We start from the raw sequence: 25,346 nt of genomic DNA, 5'->3' as shown, positions 1-25,346 counted from the left end.
TTTTATTTCACCATTGTTTTTTTTTTCTTTTCTTTACATGTTATTTTTTTCCGGCTGTTCCGAGATAGGACTCCCCCCTTTCTAAAACGATGTTACGCGCCTTTTTTATGGACATTACTTTAAGTAGCAGTCCACGTAAGAATCATGCAGAAGGTGGCATACTGATAATCTTGGATTTTCGTTAAAATTTCCATAACTCTTCATAATAATAATATATGAAGACATGCAGAGTAAAAACATTGTGCATCAATGGTTGCTATGGAAATTAAAGCATTTGTGTTTCCATAGCAACCACTGTATTGGGTTTTGTAAAGTGTAGAAATACATACTTCTTAAAATTTGTATAAAAATGAAAATAATAATTTTTCAAACATAATGATAATTTATTTAGGCGAGGTAAAGGTTACTTCAATATAAAAATGTACAATACTAATGAAATACTATTATATGGTATCTGTAGAGGACTTTGGAATAGGCATTGTTTTAATATTTATCAATTTTCTGTAAATTCGACAATTTTAAGGCATTTTAAATACATATTACTTTAGTTATCCGAAAAGTGTAAAATTTTGATACATATTTTCTAAACAATCAATACTAAGTGTACACAAAATAAAAATCAAAAGAGTCGGAAATGCACATAGTAACGGTTGCTAGGCAACTCTTTCAGCCCAATTTCCAACACAATAAAACAAGAATATCTGCAATATATGCATTAAAATGATTCCATTAACTGAAAATAAATACAAATCATCTGGGTTCACTTTAATTTATTGACATTTCAGACCAATTGGAGAAATCAGACTTCAACCATATCACCATAGCAACTGATTTTCCTTAGCAACGCACATAAAATTTAAAGTTGTATGATTAAATTGCACTGGAATGAGAACCTAATGCAAATATACCAATATATGATTTTCTACTGATATGTTGAATCCAATGAAGACATCAGGTTTAACTATACCACCATAGCAACCAATTTTCCCTAGCAACAAGCAAACATTTCAAACTGTACAATTCCAATTGCCTTCAAATGAGAATATAATACAAATATATCAACATGTAATTATTTACTGACATGTCGGACCCATGGAAGACAATATGTTTACACATATCACCATAGCAACCACTTTCCCTAACAACACTTAAAATATTTATTTGTACAATGCCATTGTACTGAAACGAGTATATAATTGAAAAATATCACCATATGAATCATGATTCTCTACTGACATGACAGACTCATTGAAGACAATGAGTTTAATTATATCACCATATAATTCTCTCTCTCTCTCTCTCTCTCTCTCTCTCTCTCTCTCTCTCTCTCTCTCTCTCTCTCTCTCTCTCTCTCTCTCCTGTATCTTTATAATTATTCTACATTCATGCTTGAGTGAGTCTCTCTTTATGTACAATTTTGCTGCAAGTAAATTTTCCTGGTACTCCTCAAGCTATGCAAGGTGAAGATAACGAACAGTGATCAATCTCATAACAATCTCATTATCTGGTTAATAGGCCTCCATGCTTCTCAGAATTCCTATGAGGATTTCAAACCATGCAGTTCCATCTGCAGCCAGATTGTGAAGTCTTTTTAAGCTTGTGATGCAGGACAAGTAGTTAAAATCCTAAATAGCATGGCCCTTGGAAGATGATGAAATAAGTTTCTTTACAACAGGACTGGTAAATTCATATATGTACAATGCTTGAATGGCAGGCAGTCCCAATTTCTTGTCGAAAGGTTATAAGTTGTCTGCTGTGAAGGTACATTTCTTTTGTACTCAATGATGTTACCTGAAAATAGTTTTGTTGGTTCAGAGACATTGTTTTTAAAAACAAGAGGCCCATGGGCCACATCGTTCACCTGAGTCACCTTGGCCCATATCTGAAGACTTTCCATATATATTTGCATGTAAAACTTTAGTCCCTATTATGGCCCAAACTACCCTTTGCAAACTTGAATCTACACTATGTCAGAAAGCTTTCATGTAAATGTCAACTTCTTTGGCCCAATGGTTCTTGAGAAGAAGATTTGTAAAGATTTTTCCTATATTTGTATGTAAAACCTTGACCCCCCCCCCCCCCCCACCCCCACCCCCCACTTGTGGCCCCATCCTACCAACAAGGGGCCATGATTTGAACAAAATTGAATCTACACTATGTCAGAAAGTTTTCTTGTATATATCAGCTTTTCTGACTCAGTGGTTATTTATAAAAAGATTTTAACTATATGTGTGTAAAACTTTGATCCCCCTTGTGGCCCCATCCAACCCCCGGGGCCCATGATTTGAACAAACTTGAATCTGCATTATGTCAGGAAGCTTTCATGTAAATCTCAGCTTTTCTGGCTTAGTGGTTCTTGAGAAGATTTTAAAAGTTTTTCCCTATATATTTGTATGTAAAATTTGATCCCCCCTTGTGGCCCCATCCTACCACTGGGGGCCATGATTTGTACAAAATTGAATCTGAAATATGTCAGGAAGCTTTCAGGTAAATTTCAGCTCTTCTGGCCCAGTGGTTCTTGAGAAGAAGATTTTTAAATGACCCCACTCTATTTTTACATTTTTGTGATTATCTCCCCTTTAAAAGGGACATGGCCCTTCATTTGAACAAACTTGAAAGTCCTTCACCCAAGGATGCTTTTGGCCATGTTTGGTTGAAATTGGCCCAGTGGTTCTGGAGAAGAAGTCGAAAATGTGAAAAGTTTAACAGACAGACAGACAGACGACGGACAAAATGTGATCAGAAAAGCTCACTTGAGCTTTCAGCTCAGGTGAGCTAAAAATTGCACAATGTTAAAAATGTCTATTCATTGAAACAGATATTTTCCATAAATGTATGTCAGTTGCTATTAAAAATTCATTTTACATTGGGTAATCATGAGATGTATTTTTTCAGAGTGCAGTGCGAGTTATTTCAATGAATGTTAATCATATCCATTGGATGAAGACATAATTTGGCATTGTTGATAATTTATTGTGTACCTGATAAAAAAGCAGGATTTAAAGAAGTCTAGTGCATGCTCCAATTTTTCTTTATCCATCTTCCAACAAATACGCTTCCCCTTTTCCTGAAGTGCAACACCTATTTTGAAGAAGAAAATATATAACATATTTCGAAATTAATTACAACTCATCATTTGTTGTCAAACAAAGGGGTCTAAAGACATTGAACAATATTTCTAATATCATTATTGATTTGACCTTTGTCTTGATTTTGTGGCCTCAAATACCATCAAGAGGCTCATGGGTTGCATTGCTCACCCGAGTCATCTTGACCCTGCTGTAGTGATTTTTAAAAGTTTCCAATCTTTATTCCCATGAACATTTTTAACCCTATATTGCGACCCAAATCTAGCCCAAAAAGTCGCAATATAGCCTACTTGAATTCACATACGGGGATGTCTCAAGACCAATATGACTAACATGATCTTGCTGTTATTGAAAAAACATCTTTTTTAAAGATCTTCTTTCAAGCATATATGTCCTATAAATGTAAATTATGATTCATTGAGTAACCATAAACCAAGGGTTCATTTTACTGAGGGAAAAAACTTCAAATGAACTTAGGAATGTTGGTATTATGATAGGATTTAGTGTGGCTCTGTGACACTTACACTGTCTTAAACATTTGTTTCAATCAATTTTCTGAATAGTCTAATATAAATCTCCAATTGTGTTTCACACCTACCCCTAGGGCCCAGAATTGAACACACAGAAATTTGAAAACCTGTTCATGCATGGATATTGATATGGCTAGCCTAATGATGGTCATGTTATTGAGATGAATATTTTTAAAGATATTCCATACATACACCCAAATAAAACTTAGATCAATTATTGTGCCATACCCTACTTTCTAGGACCACAATTTGAACAAACTTAAATTGTGCAATATCTGTGAGTTTAACCTGACTACTAGTAATACCTGTCTTTTATGAAGATTTATTTAAAAAAAATTCCAGTATACTTAGATCCCCTATGGTGATTGAATCTACACTATGTTAAGAAAGGTCTTTAGGTAAACATTTTAAATTTCATCTATGTGATATGAAATCAGATATGAGATCAGAGATATAGATAACATGTTACTTAGTCATGTAAATATTCCATATTTCTTGATTATCTCCCCTTTGAAGGGAGCATGACCCTTCATTTAATTTGAACAAGCTTGAATCCCCTTTTCTCAAGGATGATTTTTGCTAGATTGACTGACAATGGCTCAGTGGTTGTAGAAAAGATTAAATTTTGAAAAGTCTACAAACAGATGGACAGACAGACAAAAGCTCACTAAAATGTTCAACTCAGGTGAGGTAAATAGGATAATATGCTCTGTGGTTTATCAGAATACCAAGTTTGTTGTCAACTAAGCAATTGGTGTGACTGACGGGTGCAAACTTAATTAATATTCCAACTCACATAAACAGGACAATATAACAACCTGAACAATACATATATTAAATGTAAATATATACATGTGTATATTTACAATAACAACCATTTTTCATTTTCATCCATGCAAAGCAGATATCATGATGTATACCTTTAATATTGCTACATGACTTTGCATGTATTCAAGTCTGACCCATTCAAGTTCTAATTCTAGGAATCACGTCCATATTCTGTTGTTTGTTGTATGGTAAGCAAGTCATGGAATCTTCTTAGAATTTCAGTGAATAGATTCCTTGTATACTGAAATTTAAGTAAATATATTTCATTCAATGAAGTTGAACTACCAACTATCAATTTGTGGTGATGGCAATGATCTCGATACCTGCAGAGGTGTCAATAATTCAATTTTCAATCAAGTTAACAAATTACCAAATTCTGTAGACAACAAGTATAACGGACATTATGATCAAAGAAAAATAGTGATCAGGTAAGCTATACAGACTTTTGGTTAAAAGACCCGTGCTAAATCATTACATCCGATACATTTTTGCTGATAAGAAATATTCATTTGATTAAAAATTATGTTTGAAATTGTTCATCTTATGCAAAATTAACTAAAATAGATTCTTAAGGTCTTCATATTTGATGTGATAAAAATTAGCTAATGAAGAGCACTTTTAATATGTATTTTCAACTATGTGGGTTGTGATTGGATTTTAAAAAATGCACCTATACTGGTTATAAGAAAATTAAAATGATTTTGATATAGAATCAGGTGTCACAAATAGTGTTTCCTATTTTAATTATTATTCCATGGCTAAGAAAATCAAAAATCATTAATTTTGAATTTCCACTGTGATGACATCATGATTAACAACTATGTGGAATCAACATTTGTACTTTTCTCTAAAATCAGATACAAAAAGACTCATGAAAATTCATGGGACTTGTGAATTTTCATGGGATTGAGGCTGCTCATAAACCATGAGTCCGGGGCTTATCTTTAAAAAACCCTAGTAACAACCCTGATGTGTTATGAAATTTGAACCTGCGGTACATGTGTTAGAGTTGTGAGGATCAAGATACCTCAACATATCACCATATGGCATATGTCATTGACTTGTCTAAACAATGTGTAACTGTTGACCCACCAGGTTCAGTAATCATGGGGTGGGGGTGGGGTTGTTGAATCATTCATTGAAATAACATGAAAAAAGAACAATGATTCATTAGTTTCATTTTAGCTGATGTGTTTTGATTTTAGCCTGTGGAAGAAAAAGTTACTTTCAACCACTGGTTGGCAGAGGGAAAACAGAAGTGTTTCTAAAATGGCCTACATTTTAAAGTATAATATTTTTACATAGTTTTCACCCCCCCCCCCCCCCCCCCACTGATACTATTTATTCATTAGTTGACAGATTATTTATGGTACAAAGCAAAATAATTATTAAAATAAAGTATGGTGAAATTAGCTTAAGTAACCAATACATATTTATGATTTATTCACACAAACTTACCTGCACCGCCACCCATACTGGCCATAGCATTTTTCCACAAGCATGTTGCTCATCCCAAATGTTAATGATATGTGCCGATATCCGGTTCGTATATCCAATACAACTGACCGAGTGATCTGGGAAAACACATGTAGTATTCCTCATCCACTCTAAAGAACTCTGATGATATGAAACAACCGAAAAATTCCAACGTGTGATTGTGAAAATAGACACAGGCGCAGGCGGGCTTTGTGTCATGGATTTCCCGCAATGTGATTTGTTTAAGGAGCATAAATATCTAGCTACCGATTTCTTATAGTCATTCACATAAATTGTCTTTGAAACTTCTTCACATGGAGTATTTGTCCATAAAGAAATGTTACAAAACGGCATCGTCTGTCTTCAAACCGCCAACTCGTATGACATGTTGTCATGTTTCCCCAAACAATCGTATCTTTAACACTAAAGAGTTAGCAAAGGGAGGTAATAAAATCGCCAATCTGCTAGATCGTACGTAGTTTTTAAAAATCTGTAACTAATTTGTAAACATGTTTCCAAATGATGTTTGTTATTTCTTTTACTGTCCATACTATTGACTTTATGTATCTATTAATCGTTAATGACAGTGTCCGATAATTAATTTTTATGACCATTTTCATTAGTGCTCTTTATAAAGAAAACAACGGGAAAATATTTTTGAAACCGAATATCCTTTCAGCCGATTAAAAATCTTAAGAAGGATTCAAGGGGAAATTTTTTATTGAATCAAGTTCAAAACATGATTTTCTTCAAAATTAGCCATTTTTCAAGAGATTTTAAATTTATAGCTGTGCCACTTTTTTTTTCATTCTGCATGATTCTTACGTGGACTGCTACTTAACACAGTAGCATGGTGTCTTGTTCAGTGTTGATACGTTTTGAAGTCATTTCTGTTGTGGCTTTGGCCTTTAAATATTCAAATAAATATATTTCAAAGATTGATAAATTATCAAAATTAATGAAAATAATTGAATACTAGTCACCACCTGCATCATACCATGCATTTACTGGAAACTTAAAACCGGTGGCCATATACAACATAAAAGACAGGATTGGTTTTTTACGTATTACATGTAGTTACACACTTCCGTGACACATGCAAGGTGAAGATAAGGAACAGTGATCAATCTCATAACTCTTACAAGCAATACAAAATAGATAGTTGGGCAAACACGGAACCCTGGACACACCAGAGGTGGATCAGGTGCCTAGGAGGAGTAAGCATCCCCTGTTGACCGGTCACACCCGCCGTGAGCCCCATACAGTTCAGGCACACACACAGGTCCGGGACACAATTTCAAAGGAATATTTTGGGACCTACACGGAAACCAGAAAATACACACATTAAGTTAGCAAGGCAATGCTCACATATTTCCACTTGTAGGGCTATGTTTACACTTGAACTTAATGGTATTTACCTAAATGAAACACACTTGATAATACATTACTTAATACTTTACAAATACTGAACATTTGATATATACAAAAGTGAATACGGACACATGGTTACACATTATGAAAACACAGATCGATGAAAGAAATACACAAAGTAACACATAAAACAATTTATTAACTTTAGTTTTTGAACACAATAGAAAACACAAATTTGAGCAAAGTTATTCCAGGACCATAAAATCAACAAAACGTAAGAAATAGAAAACATAGCATCACATTAAGATTTATAGAAAAGTTACCTCAGAAAGTCAAGTGTCTGTATTATTAAAGAAGTTTTACCAAAAAAATATAACCCAAAATGTCTGAACAACAATCAAACACGAAATCCGTGCAGCATGAATGTAGAATGAATGGCTAAACCCATAACTCAGTTATATCAGACACAGGTAAACGGGGTATCATACGGGGTAAATATATGATCTGATAGAAGAGGTCCTGGAAAGGATAACTATACATAAAAATTTAAATAAGTACACAAGTAAATGTAACAAGTTATAATTCAATTGCAACTGCTAGTAGTTATGTGGTGTCACTTCAGTATATGATTTAAGATTGTACAGCATGCACGAATATCACGGTAAATCACACAAATTGTATTCCAGTATGAGGGTGAATCTTTGAAAAAAGTGAAATAAGTTGAAAATAAAGATAACATGTCAGAAGTATCTCATATATTTTTTTCTTTGGGGTCCAAATTCCCATTGAACAAATCTAGCTATGATTAAATTGTATACAGGGTAGTGTTTCAAATATAATGATCAACCATACAAACCTAATTCCATAAATGAATTATAATATGCACCAGAGAACCTATATTTGTATTAGGTAGTTATAGGAGAACTATTCCTCAGGAATGGTCTAATACATAACCATGACCTTAACATGGTGTTTTATCCAAAAAGATGATTTTTTTACGATTGATTTTGTAAGCTTTATCAGTAGTAGCTATGTTCATATATTCAATCTTGTGGAGATGATATTTCGATAACGGCATTACTGAAAAGAATAATAACACTAGATCAATTGCAATACTGTAGCTTTCTCAAAATTTGTGAAAAAATTGCAAAGCTGCATTCAAGACACGACAAGGGCGGCTGCTACTGCAATACGTTTAAGTTTGATTCTGGTGACATGGCTCTCATTGCAATATATCTTTAAAGTCAAAGAACAAATCGATAATTAAGCGCTAGCTTACTACAAACAACATGTGACAAAATATTCACATAACCTTTTTAGTACATGAAAATTGTCCCGCAAATACGTCCTGGCTACATGTCTTTGACATACAACAATGTACCAGAAAATTCCCAAAATGACACAGTGATGTTACTTTACAGAAGATAGGAGGATACATACTCCCCCTAGGCGCTTTAATCCCACCTCTGGTATATCAAGGGACCCATGTTTACCCAACTCTCTATTTTGCATTGCTTATACGAGTAACGAGTTTGATCACTGTTCGTTATTTTCACCTTTCATAAAGTGGATGTGTGTATCGCCTTTGCTAACAATCACAATGAAACAATCGCAAATACGTATAGATAAAGTAAAGACGGAGAAGGAAATAACTCCAAAAACCAGGTTTAATCACACCGCAGTTTTTACGTTCGTCTAGACCCAATATGATATTGTGTTAGTGTTTTTATGTAAATGTAATGAAATAAAACAGGTAGGAAGTAAAACAGGTATGTAGATCGTATGTTGTTGTTTGAAATGGTGATACCTTACGTACAGTACACGACACGAGTTTTATGCGTGTTCCACGCAATGCGGTGGAACAAATTTGCCCCAAACACGGTGGACCTTTAAAATTGTCGGCACCTTTGAAGTCCTATTTTTCTGCGCGAGCTAGACATTGAAGTCCACGGAGGATCTCCGTGGATGCCACCTGTACCTCCGTCGATGCCACCGTGTACCTCCGTGTGATAAAACAAAGAAATAATTTCCGAAGTGATTCACCCAAAAAACCTTTTCGCTTGGCCAGTATGCATGCCCCCACTCCATTACTTATTTAGAAATTAGCTATAAATCATTCAATTCTTGTAATTGTTGTTTAATGATACGTTGGTGTTTTCGGTACATATCCGTATGTAGACTTCCCTGCAGACGTTCACATCTTTTTATGAAACGCCCAAATTCTCGACATCCTGGAAATAAACACCTGTGTTATTCCTACCACTCGTCGGTACATTGTTTCACGGCACGTGCAGCACAATTTCACCAAATAAAAGAAGGGTCATGAACAACGACAATCACATGCCAGTAATTTCAATTTGATAAATAGCAGTTCAAAGAAATGTGTACCATAAGCAATGGTTTATTTTTACGTAAAGTTTTCATTGTTACAGTAATTAGGAATACATGTATGTGATTAAGGTCAGCTATATACATGTACATGTTTACAATGGATATGAATTTCATTATGTACTCAACTGTGAAGCAATGTGAGCAAAGAATCAAATTTTCATCACTTAAACAAATAAAAATTAAAAATATCTTTACTTTTAAACAAATCTTTAGAAAACTCCGTACTTTCATTTAGAAAATAATAAAATAAAATGTGCTCTCCTACCTAGAATGCCCATACTTCACATTAATAATAACACGTTTTTTTGTTGTTGTTTTTTTTTTAGTTTTTTTCTTCTAACTTGATAAATACTTTATTACACGCATGTATTATTTACTAAGTGTATATATAACAGCTTTTTGTCTTTATATTTTTGTATACCATTGCATAATGGTGATGAGATCCAATAAATTGAATTGAGTACATGTAGTCTTAAACATCACAAAGTATAGAGTTTACAACGATTGAAATAAAAATGCAGACGTTTTCTCGTTTATTCAGTAACTCAATAACTTGCGCGTCTTCTGAATGAAAGTTGTAAAATAAACGTACTAGGTTTTGGTCAGTTATAACATAATAAGGGGGTAAAATTCATCTAATCTCCGCTAGCAATGGGTTTTGAGTCAACTGTGCCTTCGTGGACGAATAATCTCGGCTAGCGAAGATGGGAAAAAAAGCCTAGATAGTCCGCTTGCATCAACATGTATTATGAAGGTGAAATCGAAGAATTATCCAGTAAATCCAATGATGTTGCAGTATATATAGCATGTATTTATTTTATTTTTGACTGAGAGGGAGATATACAGCTAAGCATCTAACATCGTTTTAGAAGGGGGGGGGGGGGGTCATTCATTAGTCCTAACCCGGACCAGCCGAAAAATTTAACATGTAAAGAAAACAAAATGGGAAATTAGAAAAAATATCAGAATGAAAGGGGATGGATAATTAATCAGAAAGAAATTGTACTTTCAAGATTTATACTGAACGTATTAAACTTCCCGTATCTGCATACATTCATGAATGCTTACCAATGCTCTCTCTCTCTCTCTCTCTCTCTCTCTCTCTCTCTCTCTCTTGCTTTCATTATCTAATGCATCTAAAGATTTAATTAAAGATTTTAATAATCGATAGCGTATATGAATAAAATCCAATAATCGTTAAGTCATTTCTGTTTATATTGATATTAGTTGTTTGTTTTTTCATGAACTAGTTGCATTTGACACCCTTAAATATTGATTACAAGCACGTAGAATCGGAGAGGGTGTACTTTGAAAACTTGAAAGTTAAGGATTTAGCCTCGTTGCTTGTAGCGACCTACCCACTGCACGATTTAAGAAATTGAAATCGGAAGGGGAAATTGAGACAGTTACACAACTTAACCGGCAACATACCCCTTCTGATACATTGAAAAATATAAGTAATGTTAGTACGGGGCTCTATAAATTTCAATCTGCAGTTTGGTCATACTTCGTCATTCAATAACTTATTCAAAATTTTAAAAAATGTTTGTCGGGTTAGCGGTACTATGATGTATGACTATAACAATGACCTGTGTATAACTTGTATATTCCATGCAAATTCGAAGGGGTTTTCGCCTCAGTAGAACAATGGGGGTCAGCTAATCCGTGTATTTGAAATCAACAGAAGTGCTTAGCTTCTTGCGGAAAGTGTAAAATATATTGGGTCGGCGCAAGATACCCGTGATCTTAGACTAGATCTGATATCGCGCCGACCCAATATATTTCACACTTTTCATGAGAAGTCAAAACCCAAACTAGCTAACCGTAATTTAGTTATACTGTGACAAATACCCTAGGAATTTGCATGGTATATACTTATTATACAAAAATCATTGCATTATCCAGACACTCCCGATGAACATTTTTTTTAATGAAAACCTCTATCAAAGTACATCGAACATAAGTCTCCGTCAAATGTAATGAACTCGGGATTTTAAAAATAAATCATTCGTTGGTTTGTATTTTTGCTTCTATTAATTACGTAATAAATTAATTCCAATTTGTTAATCATCGACAATGCTCTGATTTCTATATTGGATCAAGTTATATTTGTCAAGATGCATATTAACACAATATGATGGAAGTAATTATGTTAAACAGCCATTTGTCAGTGAGAGAGAGAGAGAGAGAGAGAGAGAGAGAGAGAGAGAGAGAGCACATCGGTAATTATTAAATATCCCTATCACATGTTGTACATGTATGTTTTTCATTTACTGAATATACTAATTCGCATTCAAAACAGGAATTGCCTGCAAGTACGCATTATTTAAACATAGAATTAAAGAATATTTTAATGAAGAAAGAAGACTAAAAGAAAAAAATTCAAAACCAGGTTTTCTTACAAACATAATATGTAGTGTTTGGTATCGTTGGAATTGGCTCAAAATGCTGAAAAACAATATAAGTATCAGGGGGGGAAATATTGACATTTTTTCTTTTCTTAAAATTCCACTCTTATCTTGGTTATTTGGCCTGCGGCACATTTCCCCATCTCCCGCAAGGCGCCCGTGGCCAGAACAAAGCTCTTAGCAGCTGTGTGTATTCGCAAATAACACACACCGTGGAACACGGAGGACACGATGTATCTCCGTGGATTTTCCACCGTGGTCATTCCACGGTGGGGTGTATAAAACTCGTGTCGTGTACTGTATATATAAAGTCAAAGAACAAATCGTATAAACTATTTTTACAAGTAATGAACGCATTAATTCAGTTACATCAGAGGCAGTGCTGGTAGTAGTTGTATATATTTGTTTCTCTTTCAGGTATCTATTTAGCAATCAAATAAAAGAAATACCACAGAAATCATTCTCCAATCTCCTGAATTTACAAGGCCGTTACGTATACTTTATTTGAAATTTTGAAAAGAAACGGAAATCAAAATATTATATCCATTTACAAAAATAGCCGTTTTATAAAATGCAATAATGTGTATTTTGATTTACTTAAACATAAGAAATTAACTTTTATAACATATACACATGTATAAAAAAAATCAAGTTTCTATATTCAATGCAGTATCTTTATTCTGGTATCGATAATCACCACATTGACATTTGGCAATCTTAAAGAATGTTATTATCAATGACATTTGTTGTCAAAGTATATAGAATAATATGCATTTTGTCTTCCTTATGCTTATAGAAATCAATTGTAATAGTTCGTTCGCTGAAGTATTGCAAGAATTAGCCACAGTACGGACTTAAATCTAAGCCCTGATTTCAAGTAAGCCTCGTTAATTAGATAGGTAGTCACGTGGTACAGTGTCATCATATACGACCTTCGTCGATCAACTTGTTGTAAAGGTAGTGTTAGATACTATCAAAAACTCGGATTTAGGGACCTAATTTATTTACCATGGATAACATTTATTTCGATGTTGACAAATTTTCCGAGTCTTATATCATTTAGCCATCAGTGCATACAAATAACGACCCAAACGTTGCGAGGAAAGCGAGTACGAAATCTGCATTTGCGAGTAAATAATGTTTACATGGAATCGCTGTTTAAACACCATTTGACAATGCCATTTCTTTAAACAACTGTAATTAGCGTTGTTGCTTTTCTAAAATAAACAGTGCAATCATTATTATTTTTTTTTTGATAAGTTAGATAGGGCTAAATTATGATACGATTACTCATCATTGACAACTAGGCCAATTGTCACAGTGCATTTAAAAAAATAATAAACAAATAAATAAGAATGATCAAATTTATAGTGAAAATCACAATACTTTTAGATTATTCCATGTTATTAATCTTTTTTTTTTTTTTTTTTAAATCTACACGTTGTTAATTAGGAAGTCGGAGCACGGTGTTCTGTTGTTGTTACGTACGCGTTACTTAAAAAAAATGAATGCATTATAGTTCAATTCAAAGTTGGAAAATATCATATTTTATTATTCATAATTGAAAGTTCAATTGTCTTTTATCTTTAAATTCCTTTTTTAAACTACCAGCTGCTAGAAACTGCGATCACAAGTTCTACCTATATGTTGTTACAAGGTGAAGGTCAGTTGGTGCGAGTGTGGATTTAATTTGAGAGCAGAATGGAAAGCATATTCAGTAGCACTATATGTAACAGTGCGTAGCTTCGATAGAACAATTTTATCGCAGTTTTTCTGCGTCTTTGTCCAAGTGCTTTTTTTGAAAAAGTACAGGGACAAATTATATTGTTTTTTTAAGGCAAGGTCGTTGTGCCGACAAAAAATAGTCACGTCTTGTCCCTCATACCTCCCTTCGAAAAAAACTCACAGTCCAAATCCTTAGACGGCACAAAACACCCTAATGCAGTGTTAATTACAAGCCATTAATGTGATAATTGATTTTTATTTTGTCAATTAAATCTAATCTGAATATCCATGTCATGATATATTTGAATGCAGGCGGAGCGACAGAACCAATGCTAAATAACTCCGGCTCGAGCTACAATATAGTCAGTCGAAATGTATAGAAGGCCGTCTGGGACAAAAAAAGTATATAGCTATTTCAAAGTCCTCCAGGAATTGATAACCGCACGAATTAGAGAGTCCATTGACAATGGAGGGGTTATTTACTGCAATGACGGAATTTCTTCAGAACAAAGTAAATGCTGATTTCTTTGTACCAAACGACAACACCATTTTTTGGTTGACAAAGAAAGACAATCGCACAATGAGTATTGTGCCCATGATACAGAGATATGAGTATTTACTTTACTATAGGGGGGATTTTCAAGACCTTATCACAAGAAAACGGGTTATTGACGGTGTTGGAAAATTGAAAGATTTCCGTCTGAATTTACAAATTGATGACACAATAATACCGGTTGTGCAACCTCTGAGGCGACAGTCATTTAACGTTTGCACCACAAAAATCCACTAAAAGCTGATTAACATAAAACAATAGACATTATAGCGAAAGTCAACAGACCTTCATTATGATTTTCATCTCGTCGTACCGAAGAACAAACAGATATCTGAATCTGTGTTGATATGCGTCCCACAAATACAATTGTAAGGTTTTTAGGTTAGATTAATTTTATTCCTGACTTGTACGTCCCCTACTCTGAATTATTGTTTAGGTGAAATTATCACAAATAGCCAGGCACGTACAATCATGAGGGATAGCCATCCCCCTTTCATAATGACCATAATTTGAAGTTTGTAATGCAATCAGAAATATATTGGTGAGTGTCCCCCTTATTTTTCACAGTAGTAGTGAATTACAAGAATTCCATTAAGGTTTAGAGTCATCAAATAGTAGTGCAATCATACATCCAATCCTCTCCCCACGAAGTAAGTTAAATGGGGAATTTCTTTTTTATTTGAGGCATTATAAGACACACCCTTACGAAAAAAAATTTTCATTTCTTTGTTCTTTTTCTTGTTGTCTGTGCTTGTCAAGATTTGTTTTTAAAAACATGAATATGCATTAATACTCTGTAGTAATAACACTTGTTGTTAAGCTTCCTGAAAAATAACAAATGTAAAACGAAACACCATATATCTCAGATAAAAGTTTTCGTCGCTCAAATTTCCTTTCGTGTTTACATGTAGGCTATAGTGTCTGTATATTGCTTAATATAAGTATGTACACCTAGCGGTGTGATGTGTGAATCTGGTATATAATGGTTAGGATAAAAAACAGTAGTTGTAGGAGGTGCCCTATCTGTAGGGGAAGGGATAAGTGTTTGTAAAAGGGGTGACTTTCAGAAAGCAAAATTCTAAGAAATGTGTTGGTGAAAGCACTCTATAAAACTTCTCCATCGTCAACTTTCCATATTTATGTAGCAATGTTCCAGTATCAATTGCCTACGTTGTTTGCATCTCTCTGATTCGATTTGTGATGGCTTGTTCTCCATATGGTCAGTTTTTAAATTGACGCAACCTACTGACAAACAAGTTTTTTTTTTACTGAAAAACAAGTTGATGGTACAGTGCTTTTAACTGTCTCATCAGCATTATATGGTGGTTATAACGATTGTTACTCTTTGTTGTCAGGAAATATAACAGATGGTGTTATACTTTACAAATTTATTATTTTTACATACTTTTGTTTCTAATCATTACAAGAATGCAATGGAATATAATTAAAACTCAGTTTTATAATTGTTATTTTAATGACACTACAGTTGTTTCAATCACTTATGGATCACGTGGATGGTAGTTGTACACGTTGGGTCCAGTTGGAATGGTGGCTCCGTTTGGAATACTAGTCCGTTCCCACTGCCTCCCACTCTACTTCCTACTTATCCTTGATTTCTTTTGCAACTAATTTAAAGGATGTATAAATTCAAGTTGCACATTTTCAAATATACATATTGTTATCTTACATTGTACATGTACCTCAACCTAGTGCGCATATGTACGCATCACTTCTACACTATACATTTTTGTACTACAACTATGGTACACTGTATATATTCATATATGTACTTTTACTATATTAATTACTTCATATACTCAGTGTTCAGTATATACATATACCTGTACATGTACTTTACTTACTACACAATACAGATACTGGTGTATGATAATTGACAATGTTTTTACATCGCAACTAATACTCTTCACGTATATACGGATGGGAGTTTTACACATACTCTATACTTAAAATATATACACAATACTTGTAAAATTAACAATATTCAAACTTGAACCAATTTTACACAAGAAAGTCAACAATAAACTGCAAGTGAAGAAATTTGAAAGTTTTATAAATAATCTAAAATGAAATTAATATAAAAAACAAAGTAAATAAGCTTACCTCAGAAGTGCTAAAGTTGAACCTGCCTGAGCAATATAACAAACTGAATATCTAACAATGTTAAGAACTTCGAGTTAATTGACGTCCGTTACTCGTGCTTGCTACACCCAAACTGACCAAAGCAAACACCGCAAACTATTTCGAATACTAGGATCTAAAATTAAACCTTGCTGAGTCGATAATTTCAAACCTGATTTAAACATCATATGCGTGAAAATTTGGGATAAATTGTATATGTTTACCTGAACACATATTTGGTTATAAATGAACGGAGAACAGTCTTGATTTTAAATTTTAAATGTGACAACGATCTTGTTTGTCAATACAACCTACCATAGGGTAAAATACTGGCTGGCTTATTCCCTACATTGTCTTAGGCCATTTTGACTAATGACACCGCGACTGACTCAAGCATCATTTATGGATCACGACATGGGTACTTTAGTTCAATTTGGAATATTACTTCTTGCTTCCACAGGCAACTATTCTATTTCTCCTTGATTTCTTTATAAATAATTTTGTGATGTACAAAATCAAGTGCTACCAGTTGAAATATGCATATTGTTAACTTGCATTGTTCTTGAACTTAGTGCGAATATTAATGTACCACCATTACACTGTACATTTGTGTATTACAAACATGATACACTATACATACTCACTGGTCATTATCTTCACCTTCCACAGGTACGTCTTACTTTATATTTCCATATTCTCAGAACACTCAGTGTATACAGATACTTGTACATCTATAGTTCTTACTACACAACACGCATGCTGATGTATGACCATTGACACGGTTTCCTTTGATATTGTTACTAATACTCGTCGTTTTATTTGTATACCCATTAGAGTTTCACACATACCCTGCACTTAAAATATATACACAGTGCATCTAACAAAGCGAACAAAAACTACAAGTGAAGAAGTTTGGGAATTTTATGGGGGGAAAAACTGAAATTAATATCAGTAATGAAGTAGATAATCTTACCTCAGAAGTGTGAAAGTAGAATACGTCTGAAGCAATATGACAAACTCGATATGATACAATGTTGAGAATCGTCAGCTACGTGATGTACTGTTAGGTGTGTCTCCTAGGCCCAAACTAACCAAATAAAACCAATATTTAAAATACGATATTTCTTAGTCAGAAATTCAAAACCTGATTTAGACATAGGAGTAAAAGTTTGGAATAAAACTACTCATCTGCCTGTCTACACATTTTGTTGTTATCAACGGAACTCATTTTGGACTTTAGATGTGACACCTTCTTTCTCTACTGCTACGTCATGTTCTGAGCAATTTGTAGCTTACAAAACAAAAGAGAGTTAGTAGAAATAACACAGTATGCATATGTTCTAGTATAGCCAAAGAACTTAGCCACTATATACATTTTTTTCATTCGACGGAAATGTAGTCACTTTGTTTAAAATTTCCGAAATTCAGAGAACACCCAGTTTTAAATCATAGAAAAACAGGATGAGTTCAGCTTCTCCATCGTCAACTTCCCAGATTTATGTACCAATATTCCATTATCAGTTGCATATGGTGTTAATATCACTCAACCGATTCGATACCCTAGAGCTTGTTCTGCACTTGGTCAGTTGATACATCAAGGAGAGCTACTAACAAACAAGTTGATGATACAGGGGCTTCAACAGTATCCTTTAAAGTCACCATTTCGAAAATTCTATGGTCGTTATGATGATTTAGTTTGCCTATACAACCAAGCATTGTATCAAATGCAGTCTGACGTGTTTCATAACGATTGTTAGACCGTTCTTGGCACACTGATTTTGACTAAGGATAAGTCCGATTACCTGATCAAGATAGACGGTTCATGGCGGTTGTGACCGGTCGACGATTTCAATTTGTTAGTTACTGGCATCTGTTAATTATATTCCAAAACATTGCATAATAAGGGGAAATGTTATAATTCTCATTTTCAGTAAGAAATCAGATAAGCGGAAAGTTGTTTTTAAAATAACATTCCTCATATGTTTCAAACATCAGCTTATACCACAGGCATGTGTTTGAGTAAAAGGCAGATAAGTTGCGTCTGGTAATAGTGGGGAGAATGATGTCCTACAGCGGAAAACTGAGAAGGGGGTCAGTAAAAGTCTTAAGTAAAACATACAAATATTTACAGTCTTAGCTGACATTAACTTCATATGTATGCTATAAACATTATTTACTAGAAATGGAATAAACATGTTGTTTCTCGACTGCATTTCCTGAAAATAAGTTAGATATAAACTAGTGTAAACATTTTCTTCGTTACGGACGCCATTTAATGGCATGGCACTGTAATTTACAATCTGAATCGGTTACTAAGTGATATTTGAGTTTTATTCCAAATTATTTTAGAGGGGATTTTTACTAGCATAATATACTTCATTTGTTTTTGTTTTTTTAACTGGGGCATATTTCATACCTTATCGTAACAACTTCTTCTACAATTAAGTCACTTCTTTTAAGGTCTCGACTCACCTGGATAGCGACTCCGGGGCTTTGTTTTTCCTTTGTTTGCTTTGTTTGCTTTTTAGGCTTTTTGTTATATTTTCGTTCCCGTTTTTTGCCAACAAACATGGCTATTGCAAGTATAATGAATGTATGGATGAATGTTATGTTTACCAAATCATACCATTAACGTGAACAAGTTTTTTTTAAAATTTTACTTTCTGTACGCGACAGCTCATTGTAACATTCATTTTGTTTTGATTGATTATACAGATTATAAAACATGCAACACGTGTAGCCTCATGATCTTGATAATAATTTCATAGACTACTAAATGCATATGCATACACAGAGACCTAGTAATTTAAATCTCAAAATGATGTAACATTTTTATCATGTAAGGGAGTAAGACACGGACAGACTTAAACATAACATTGAAAGGCAATAATTATGCAATGAAAAAGCTGTATGTTTTTGCCAGATTTCAAAGCAATCCGGTTTAAAGCTTGATGATGTTTGTCCGTCCGTGAAAAAACATTAGTTGAATTTCTATGCAATGTTAAGGGTCATTTACGACATATTTTGCCTGTACTTCATCAGTTAGCAGTTTTAATTTCCATAAATACTGGGTTTATCTGATTTAGTTCACACTTGAATGATTTTGGTCAGAAATTGATTGTCTGATTTATAATCAGGCCGTGTCGACTTTTGGCGGTTTGTGGTAATTCCCATCAAATAATGTCTGAAATGAATAAATTTTTATCTCTATTAACTAAAATTGTTGATGATGGTCAACATGTCGGACTATCGAACGGTCAGACTACCGGCCCGTTGGACTATCGGGTCGTCGGACTATCAGACCGTCGGAACAAAAAGGTATGTCATCTAGCCATTCATGTTTAATAAAGCAGACGTAATTTGGTAACCACACAGGTTACTTGAAAATACTTTGATAACAGCGCCCAGATGTGATATTTTGTTTGGTTGTAAGATTAATAATTGCTGTAGTATTTTATATAACTGTCCTTAAAAATCAACATTTGTTAATCCCAATCATATTCCAAGTGCCCATTGAAAAATGAAATTCTTCAAAATCACGTATTGATTTTAAACAGATCCAATATGCGAAATAGAGGGGTAGAATAAATCTGAGTTACAGTACCTATACAATACCTATACTAGATTCTAAAACTTCACAAAACGTTCCAGGGATGTCGTGCAGGATCCATAATATTTTATACTAAGTCCCAAATCTTTTCCCACGAAAACAGCAACTGTCGTGACGGCGTAACTTTAAACGGGATGTGCCATAACACCAGATAGACGTGTCGTAAATCTAATTGTAAGTTTTAAAATAAAATAAAAGAACTTTTAATAAATCTAAAATTAAATTTCATTCAAATCAACATATCTTGTGATCTACCATGTAAACAATTACAAGTGAATCTCGATCGCTCGAACGTCGATCTTTCGAGGTTCTCGATATTACGCTCCCGAGTTTTTCGTCTGTACTAAGAAAACGTGCTAGTTGTGTCTCGAGATTTTGATCTCTTAAAGTACTTGGTATCTAAAAGTGAAGTTTAAACATGATTTTATTGTTTTTCACTCGAGAGTTTTCGAACTTTTGGTAGCGTATATGCACCATCACTCCATATATAATTAACAGTGGGTGTCTAGGGCTAGTCTTACCGTGGTAGTCAGGTGTTCGCATAGGTAACACATCCCTGCTTTTCGTTGTGGGATGAATAAGTAATTGCTTAACTGGTTTTAACCCTTCAAGTGCAATTCGTGTGATAATATAATTCGAGTATACTTAACTTTTACGAGTCGTTTGAACTTAACAATAATATAGTAATCTTGAAATTATAATTTGAAGACAGGCCAAAGAAACGTAATTAATTATTAGAATGTGCGCTTTGTGCAAAGTCACTATGAAATGTGACGATTATGCTTGATGTACTTAGTTACTACAGAATTACGTAATGTATGCAAGGTGAATATAACGAACAGTGATCAATCTCATAACTCCTACAAGCAATACAAAATAGATAGTTGGGCAAACACGGAACCCTGGACACACCAGAGGTGGGATCAGGTGCCTAGGAGGAGTAAGCACTCCCTGTTGACCGGTCACACCCGCCGTGAGCCCCATATCCTGATCAGGTAAACGGAGTTATCCGCAGTCAAAATCAGTGTGCCAAGAACGACTTAACAATCGGTATGAAACACGTCAGACAGCATTTGACCCAATGCGAGGTTGTACTGACGAACTAGATCGTTTTAACGACCATAGAATTTGCGAAATCCTGACTTCAATCGAGACTGTTGAAGCATTGTAGATATGTACATGTATCGGTACATTTACATGTACCGGTCGATAGGGGATGTTCACTCCTCTTACATCTAGGCACCTGATCCAACGCTTCGTGTGTCCAGGGGTTCGTATTTGCTAAACTCCCTATTTTATATTGAGACGCACATTGATACAGCTTTCCGTCCATTCTTTTTGTCAATTAATACATGCATCAAAAACAATTATAAGTTTAATTTTTTAAAATAAAAAATAGAAAATGTTTCTTAAAGGAACATGATAATCTTTAATATGGCGATATGAATGTTGATTTATCTACTAAAGCTGATTATTATTTGACTGTACATATTTATTGTTATTTCGGAATTCAAACATTTCGGTTGAGCATCACTGAAGATACATTATTTGTCGAAATGCGCATCTGGTGCATCAAAATTGGTACCGCATAAGTTTTACAATATGACGAATCTTTGATATCTCGAAGAATGATCTATGGGATACCAACCAATGAAAGGTGACGATAAGTAACAGTGATCAATCTTAAAACTCCTATAAGCAATGCAAAATAGAGAGTTGGGTAAACACGGACCACTGCATATACCGGAGTGGGATCAGTTTCCTAAGAGGAGTAAACATCCATTCCCTGTCGACCGGTTACACCTGTCGTGAGCTCTATACCACTCTGTCAGAGCTTGTGTTCCCTATAGACTCCACAATGTGACACCTTTTTTATATTTCACAAAGTTTCAGCCAATATTGTATCATTATTGCTTATATTTAAGAAAGGGTAGGTATTCTCGGGCAGCAGAGAGATACATACTAGAAGGGTAAATGATATGCGAATATAACGAATTGTGATCAATCTGATAATTCTTATAAGCAATATTTAACAGAGAATTAGGTAAGCACAGACTATGGACATGTCAGAGGTGGGGTCAAGTGCCTAGGAGGAGTGATGCGCATGTATCCTTAGTAATCGACCTTACACTGAATGCAAGGTGAAGATAACGAACAGTGATCAATCTCATAACCCCTATCATTAATACAAAATAGATAGTTGGGCAAACACGGACCCCTGGGCACACCAGAGGTGGGATCAGGTGCCTATATCGTGATCAGGTAAACGGAGTTATCAGCAGTCAAAATCAGTGTGCCAAGAACGGTTTAACAATCGGTATGAAACACGTCAGACAGCATTTGACCCATTGTGAGGTTGTATTGACGAACTAGATCGTTATAACGACCATAGAATTTGCGAAATGCTGACTTCAATCGAGACTGTTGAAATCCCTGTACCATCAACTTGTTTGTCGGTAGCTTACCTCGATTTAAAAACTGACCATACGCAGAACAAGCTCTTGTATATCGAGTCAGTTAAGATATGTAAACACCATATGCAGGTGATAATGGAATATTGCTACACAAATATGGGAAGTTGACGATGGAGAAGATTAAATCATCCCGTTTGTCATACAGTATATACAGAATTTGTTATACAGAATCTAACCGTTTGCATCACATAAAATACGCTTTCAAATGTTGCAAGATATACAAATACCATGCCAAAACGTTAATCAATACTTGCTTTCAAGCTGCAATTTTACATTTGGTCTTATTTGAAGCCCATTATATGTGCTCCGTCGTGATCAACTGCCTCCTTTTTGCGAAATCACACCAAGTATACCTCAGTATTATTGATTTATAAATGCAGAGCTTCCGGTGAACGTCCAAACGCCAACTTGCAGTCGACTAGACACATCATATTCTTAAATTAAGCTCATGATTTAACTATATCCCTTAGTCAGCAAACCTCCTGCTGAAAGGTCTGAGTTTATTGAATTGCAGAGTTATTTAATTTAAACATATTTCACCTTGATGTATACAGACTGCCATTTCATCCGGTGAAGGGTGTTTTGCTTCTCTCTTGATTCCCTTTCAAAATCCCAACACACGCGGGTACGTTAAGGCAGGTTATGAAAATCTTTACTTGGATAAAATCCGCGAAACAATGTGACGTCATAAGTATATCACTAGGTATACATTAAATTCCGATTTTATTTTTATTTACGTTTAATTTATGCATAAAATAAAACATGCAGCTACTAAGATCCAACGAAATTTGAAATGCTATACTGTTGTTGTGTAATTTCTGTCTGATGAATATGAAAGTAAACTGATGACGTCATGACTATACATCGAGTGACGTTGACACATGCAAGGAATTTGTTTATGTGTGCCATGCAAATATCGACAAAGTGTGGAGTTTTTGAAATATATGACATGGAATATATGGAATATATATGTGAAACGCTGAGAATTTATTGATTTTAAGAAGGTATGTTGATATCATTCATTGACAATTTTGTTTAACGGGGAAAACATTCCATTTAGCATGTCGATCCGATTTTCCTCTGTCACACACTGAAATAAACTGCAAAAGTAGCACATTAGGCCACATACTGTTAGAGACTTTTTATAACCGTATGAAAGGTCATAAACTAATGTACACGGCAATTACTGATATACTCGTTTGTTAAGAAAACCTTTAAAGAAAACTGCATAGGATCAGTGCCAAATGTAAAATATGGTCTAGAGGGTTTCGTGTTTAAATGTTCAATAATTATTTCTTATTGAAAGTGGTAGGATTCTATCAGTAATTATGATATACTCTGTTTTTTTTACAATCATTATCGCCAGTTAGACCAATATTTAAATCTTGGGGTAGTGTGCTACTTTTCCATTTTCTATTCAGGTACACCCATGATCTATTTATAACAGTCATGTAATGACGTCATACGGAAGCGCATGTTTGTCATGTTGTTATGATACAAAATGTTATCATGTAAACAACCAAAATAGTTTTTAAGAGTTAGTAGCTCCCTCTCTCTGTGTAAGACAGTTTCTGAAAATTATGCAATTTACGTGCATAAATGAGGCATGACCTGCCTTAACATACCCGCGCATTGACCCATCTGTTAATATCGGGATATACCTATTCCGCTACATGCGTTGCCGTGACTTGCCTGTGTTGTTTTTCATGTAACATTATAAGTGATTTGCTCCCAAATGCTTAGATGCATCCCCGTGTATGTATTTCACCTTCTGGTGGATGTAATCTAAACTCAATTATCACATGTTCAACATCCAAAGAAAATACATACTATTACTATATATTTACTTTCACTGATGTGATTAGAAGAATCATAAACATTAGAATTTGGAAGCCGTCTACGGTAGCTTTGTAAGTTTGATTATTTGTGTTCTTTCTTCTGTCTTTTTAAAAAGTTTATCCAAAGAAATGTCCACGCCTCATATTAAATGCATCTTACCATAGCTATATAAACATATAAACCTCGCCGGACATTTGAATGCTACAATATTTGTACTGACCCTTTGATATGAAATATTCGCCAGGTATATACATGGAAATCCGTTGATCTGCAACTGTAATATGAAATGGCTGCTGTACTTCCGTCGCATGCAGAACTTGGATATGAACTTTCGCTCGGGTGTCCCAGTATGCAGTGACCCTGTAAACATGAAAGGAAAACGGCTCGACAGACTTCAGTTGTCACATATACAGTGTGGTAAGAAAGAAGATAACCAAATTTGAAACAATATCTCAGATCTAAAACATCACATTTGCTGAAAGGGTAAATAAACCAAATAGTGGCTACTTTCACCAAACATACATATTACGAAACAAAGAGTAGGAAACACGCTATATTGGTGTGAACAATAAGGTTGCGATTTCAGGTCATACGTTTAAAGATGACATATTCTGGGTTCATTAGTACACAAACACATTTACAGTTCATAAAGGTCAGCATATGTTATTGTCATTATTGATTCCCATCTTCTGATTTTAGAGAATTAGATCTGGATTTTCTCAAGAAGTCCTGTACTTCCCATGCCCAACATTGGAGGCGAAATTAACGAACAGGGATCAATTTCGTAACTTGTATAAACAATACAAGATAGAGAAATGGGTAAAAACTGACCCCCGGATGTACCAGAGGTGGAATCAGGACCCATATTTATTAAAGTTCGTAAGCCTAAGCATAGAGTAAATCTAGACGTAGC

The 25,346-nt window shown here is 34.5% G+C and overlaps 1 long non-coding RNA gene across 1 annotated transcript; it reads right to left on the bottom strand.

Annotated features, from left to right (window-relative positions):
• Positions 1 to 362: 362 nt before the first annotated feature.
• Positions 363 to 4,624, bottom strand: LOC125655090 (uncharacterized). The gene is made up of 3 exons (XR_008796440.1): positions 4,540 to 4,624; positions 2,982 to 3,081; positions 363 to 1,791 (listed from the first exon to the last, which is right to left on the bottom strand). It is a non-coding gene; the product is annotated as an uncharacterized LOC125655090 (long non-coding RNA).
• Between the last annotated feature and the right edge of the window lie 20,722 nt (positions 4,625 to 25,346).

Source organism: Ostrea edulis, chromosome 7, assembly GCF_947568905.1.
Source record: "Ostrea edulis chromosome 7, xbOstEdul1.1, whole genome shotgun sequence".
In the NCBI taxonomy this organism is placed as follows: Eukaryota; Metazoa; Mollusca; class Bivalvia; order Ostreida; family Ostreidae; genus Ostrea; species Ostrea edulis.
The sequence above is the reverse complement of the archived record's forward strand: the minus strand, read 5'-3'. Positions and strand labels throughout refer to the sequence as shown.